General features: G+C 33.4%; 1 pseudogene; it reads left to right on the top strand.

The window, feature by feature from the left end:
• Positions 1 to 307: 307 nt before the first annotated feature.
• Positions 308 to 440, top strand: LOC119048454 (uncharacterized; annotated as a pseudogene).
• Positions 441 to 5845: the final 5405 nt, after the last annotated feature.

The following is a 5845-nucleotide window of genomic DNA, read 5'->3' as shown; positions in this document are numbered from 1 at the left end:
TTCGATTCCCAGTCAGGGCACATGCCTGGGTTGCAGGCCAGTTCCCAGCAGGGGACACACGAGAGGCAACCATACATTGATATTTCTTTTCCTGTCTCCTTCCCTTCCCTTCTATAGATAAATAAATAAATAAAATTAAAAAAAAGAAAGAATCAGTAGAAAACTGAGGGTAGGGGGAAATTAATAACAACAGCAACAATAAAATATATCAAATTACTTAATTCAGAAACACGAGTTGATATAATTATTGACTTTACAGAAATAAAAAAGAACATAAGGAAAGTACTATGAAAATTTTATGCAAAAAAGCTTTGTGCAGTGGCAGTATCATAGTCAAAGATGTTTATCATAGGTGGGATTATTGCTAATTGAAAATTGCATGCAAACTAGTTAGATATTTTATGTAAAGTGGACAAATTCCTAGAAAGAACACAAACCACCAAAACTGACTAAAAATAGAATCTCAGAACTACAACTAGGAAAACTATTAGTTAGTAATTTAAAAACTTCCCACAAGGAGAAATTCAGATCTAGATGACCTCCTTTATGAATTCTATCAAATTTAAGAAAAAAAATAGTATAATACTTCAAAAATTATTCCAAAATCAGAAGAGAAGGTAATACTCACATATTCATTGTGTAAGGCCACTACTACCTCACTATTAAAGTGGGTAAAAACATTACAAGAAAAGAGACCAATATAACTTACAATCATAGGCAGAAAAATTTTTAACAGATTTTAGCAAATCAGAAAGAGCAATTAATATAAAAGCATTATATACTGTAGCCAGCCATTGTGTGATTTATCCCAGAAAGTCAAGGTTACTTCAATGTAGACAAATCAATCAATGTAATATGCTTACATAATATAATTAAGGACAAAAATGGCATGGCTATTTCAGCAGATATAATTTAAAGCATTTGAAAAAACCCAATCTTACATGGTAAAAACACTTAACAAAGTGGGAATACAGAAATTACTTAATCAACCTGATGAAGTCCATCTACTAAGACCCCATAGCTAACATCATAGTTAATAGTGAAAATTTAGACAATCTCCCCCTAAAACCAGGGTGTCTCCTCTTACCGTCTCTCTTCAATATCTCACTGCAGGTTCTAGCCAAGCCACCAAATGAAGGAAAATAAGTAAATAAATAAAAGTTTATAGTTTGGAAATGAGAAAGTAAAACTACTTCTATTTGCAGATAACACAATTTTACATATAGAAAATCCTAAGGAATTCATACACAGGAACACACAAACATTGAAAGTATTAAGCGAGTTCAGCCAAATTTGCAAAATGTGATGATAATATGCTTAAACATATATATACCAGTAATGAACAAATCTGTTAATAATTGCCAATTTTTTTAGAAAAGTAAGTTTATTCAGGAACCACAAAAATGTACATTTCAGGACATACAGTCTAATGGTGAATGACTCAAGTCTACAGAAACAAAGAGGAATACTCTTTGATGGACTTGGGAAAGACTGTTGTAAACAAAGTCATTGGAGGAAACTAAAAGTTCAAATCATCGTGACTTTCTGTTGGCTGAATTATAGACGTCTACCACTGGCTGAGCTGTTACTAGGCAAGGAGGAATCTTTTTGTCCTCCTGCCGAGCTAGGAAACTAACATCACTTCCTGTTAAAGAGTCAAGGTAGTCTCTCCCTACTGGGGCCCTTGGCACTTAAATGAGAGGTCTCTCACTGCACCTCTGACTTCAATTTAAGTGAGGTTTATGTTTATTAATTTTTACAGTCCAAATATGGTGCTATTTAAATAACATAACAAGTAATAAAATATTTACAGATAAATTTAACAAAGGAAATGGAAGACTTCACTGGAAAATATAAACCATTATGAAAGGACATTAAAGAACCAGCTGAATGGATAGACACTGCATGTGCAATGCTGTCCCTTGATTGGCTCTGTTGTTGAAATTCATGAGATAATCCTAAAATTCATATGGAAATGCCAAGGACCCAAAAGAGTAAAAACACTCTTGAAAAAGAACATCAGAGAACACTGATGTTCTCAAATCAGTGTTCTGACCTGAGACAGAACAATCAGACACACTTTATGATTAACAATGCAGAGCTACAGTACTTGGCTGTCCTGGCAAATGGGTAAGAAACACACATCACTGAGACAGCACGGAGAGTCCAAAAATTAACTCGCACATTTATATTTTGTTGATTTTCAACAACAGTGCTAAGAGGGTCAGTGGGGAAAGACTTGTCTTCAAAAACTGGTGCTAGAAAAACTGCAAAAGAACAAAATTGAACCCTTATTACACATCATGTACAGTGAGCCAGCAAAATGAATGATAGACACGAATGTGACCATGAAGCATTTGGAATGTATAGTAAATCTTTGTGACCTTGTATTAAGCAATGCATTAAACAACTTACCTTATTCAACTGGAGAGAGGCTCTTAAATGGTTTGAGTTAGAGGTTCAGTAACCAAAATGGTTTATATACTGTAATTTTGTGACTAATTTGTATTGGAGGGAATAATCTGTAAGTAAAGAGTAGGAGTAGCTGCCAGCTTGATCTCAGCTGGCCACTGCTCTCTCCTTGTTTCCTATTCTGTGGGAAAGAGATGTGACTTCCTTGTATTGATGGAATGAACTCAGTACTATGGTCTTTGTGGAATGACTTTAGTATCCCTTCTTTTTCACTACCTTTAACTGTAATGTGTTTATATTGGCATCACTTTATTACATTTGTTAGATTAGCATCAAACCATTACTGACAAATAGTAATACTCATCAATCTCAGTTTTAATGCTTCATTATTTATCTTTGTAATGCAAAACCTAATCATTTATAAAATTCTCTGATACTCCACAAAAAGTAAGAGGAAATCATAGGTTAGATATTAATTTAAATTGAGGATTTGCTTTATATAACTAAAGTTTCAGCATATTATTTTTTTAGAAACTAAAATGTTATAGATAGGTTAATATGAGCATTGAAAACTTGGAAAATACTTCATATTCTACAAAGCGTTTTGGAGGGTGGGAAATGTGTTTTACACTTGGTTACGTTTCTCTCAGATAATATTCAGAGAAACTGCTTTTTAAAATTTTATGGGATATATAACCCACATATTTTTTTAAGATCTGCAGATCAAGATAGTCTTTGAATTTCTGTACTTGACTTAATTGACAATATATTTCAGATGATGCAAATCTAAATTACTATTCAACAATGATAAAGCTAGATTAAATGTCATAATTAATGAAAGAGACATTTGAGAATTAAGTAACAATACAAATATATTGAAACATGGTGTTCTCTTCAATTTTATACACAACTTTGGTGTAACAAAATTTTTCTCTTTGCCACATTTTGAGTGATGATGTTCATGAAAAGAAAGTAAAGTGCGTGTGGACTCGGGGTGGAGGTGGGGATGGCTGGGGTAGGGGGTGAATGTAGACAACTGTACTTAAAAACAAAATAATAAAAATTATTAAAAAGAGAAAGTAAAGTGGGGCTTTTATTTACTAAAACAATTTAAAATAACATTTTGCTTCTTTTTTAAAAGATTTTATTTATTTATCTTAAGAGGGGAAAGAAAGAAGAGAGGGAGAGAAATATCAATGTATGGTTGCCTCTCATGCACCCCCTGCTGGGAACTGGCCTGCAACCCAGGCATGTGCCCTGACTGGGAATCAAACCGCAGTTGCTTGGTTCCCAGGACCGTGCTTAATCCACTGAGCTACACCAGCCAGGGCACATTTTACTTTATTAACTTAATTTTACCTACCTCTAAAATTCCTCCATTAATGTAGCAAGATGATTACAAGTGTTAGTTATTTTTAGTTCATAATATTAAGCTCCCATTAATATCAGCAATATCATCTCTATTTAAAATCTAGAAAAAACTATCAAGACAGTTTGGAACAATACAAGAATTCTGTAGCTTTAGATTATCTTGTCATACAAAGAAAATGTAAGACAAGTTATTACCATACATCATTGTCCCCCATACATGTGGGCTAATAAATATTCTACACCACTCTTTTTTTTAATTAAAATATTTTATTTTGGGAGCAGTTTCAGGTTTACAGCAAAAAAATTGAGTAGAAAATAGAGAGATTTCTCATATATCCCCTTAGTCCCCAACCTCACATATAGTTTTCCCCTATTTTAATGTTATTAATATCAATATATTGCATTTTTATGATACATTTGTTATAATAAATGAGCCAATATTGATATTATTAAATCTGTAATTGACACAGGGATTTACTGATTTGGTTGTTCAGTCTATGAGTTTTGAGAAATGTATGTTTATATGTACCCACGATTGCGGTATCATGCAGAATATTTTAACTACCTCAAAAGTCCCCTATCTTCAGGGAATACCTCTTGCCTCACCCAGCTGCTACAAATCCTGATCTACATAGTTTTGCCTTTTTTTTTAGAATGTCATATAATTGGAATCATAGACTATGTAAGTCATTTAAAACTCATTAATTTCACTAATAAATATGCACATAATTTTCCTCCATATCATTTTGTGGCTCGATAGCTCATTATTTTTTATCTCTGCATAACATTCCATTAAAGGACTATACCATAGCTTGTTCACACATTCCCCTGTTAAAATATGAGAGGGGACCCATACAACATAATTTGTTTATAAAAAAATTGTGCATTTACTTTTATGCCATGAAACTCCAGTCCCATTTAAAGTACTCTCCATTTGATGCAATACACCTATTGAGACATTTTTCCACTGTTCAAAAAGTTTTTGAACTCATGAATTTTGATGCCTTTTAGTGCTTCTGACATGTTCTGTTTCACCTCTTCCACATGGGCAAAATACTTTCTTTTGAGAACTTTTTTTTATCTGGGAAAACAAAATGTCCCTCTGGGCAAGATGGGGTGATTAGGATGACTGGGGCACAGGGGTCATGGCCATTTTTGGTCAAAAGCTGCTGAACGCTCTGTGTGCTGTGAGCAGGTGTGCTCATAAATCACCCATGGTGAGATGCGCAAACATATTGAAAGATCCTGAAAAACAAATTCACTGAAGCTTAATGTAGACTCCCACAACAATGCCAGCTGGTACACTGACACATGGGGGTTCCTGAAACACTCACTGGGGAGGGGAAACCTGTACGACAAGGGCCTGCCCCCAGAAGATAATTTTGTTTTATTTTGTGGGGTCCCAGCTCATATATCTTGGTTTCTTTCAGGTTTTGGCAATTATAAATAAAAGTGTTAATTTGAGTAAATCCCTAAAATTGTAATTGCTGGATAATATAACACTAAATTTGGGTTTGTAATAACTGCCAAACTGTCTTCCAGATAGCATACTATTCTGCATTTCTACCAGCAATAAATGAGAGTTTCTATTGTTCCACAAGCTCAACAGCATTTGGTGTATCAGTATTTTGAAGAATCTTGTTTTGAATTGCAACTCCCTAATGACATAGATGTTGAATATCTTTTCCTATGCTTACTTGCCTTCTCTATATTGTATCTGTGGAGATGTCATTTCAGATCTTTTGCACATTTTTAAATTGAGTTTGTTTTCTTAGTGTTAAATTTTAGGAACACTTTGTATATTTCAGAGATCAGTCCTGAATCAGATAAATGTTTGGCAAAGATTTTCCCTCAGTCTGTAGCTTGTCTTTACCTATATATATATACTTACATATATCCCTGATATATATTTCTGACTCATTTCTGTTATCCATTATCTTTTATAGTCTAAAGATACAGCAGGTATCAATTTTGAAGCAAAGTTTATTTTATAATGACCAAATTTGATAATTAATTTAGCATATATTTATGTATATATAAAGTATATAACAATTGGTTTGCA

The sequence above is a fragment of the Artibeus jamaicensis genome, unplaced genomic scaffold (genome assembly GCF_021234435.1).
Source record: "Artibeus jamaicensis isolate MK-2021 breed Jamaican fruit bat unplaced genomic scaffold, CSHL_Jam_final scaffold_369, whole genome shotgun sequence".
Lineage (NCBI taxonomy): Eukaryota > Metazoa > Chordata > Mammalia > Chiroptera > Phyllostomidae > Artibeus > Artibeus jamaicensis.
This window is presented reverse-complemented; position numbering and strand designations above follow the sequence as displayed.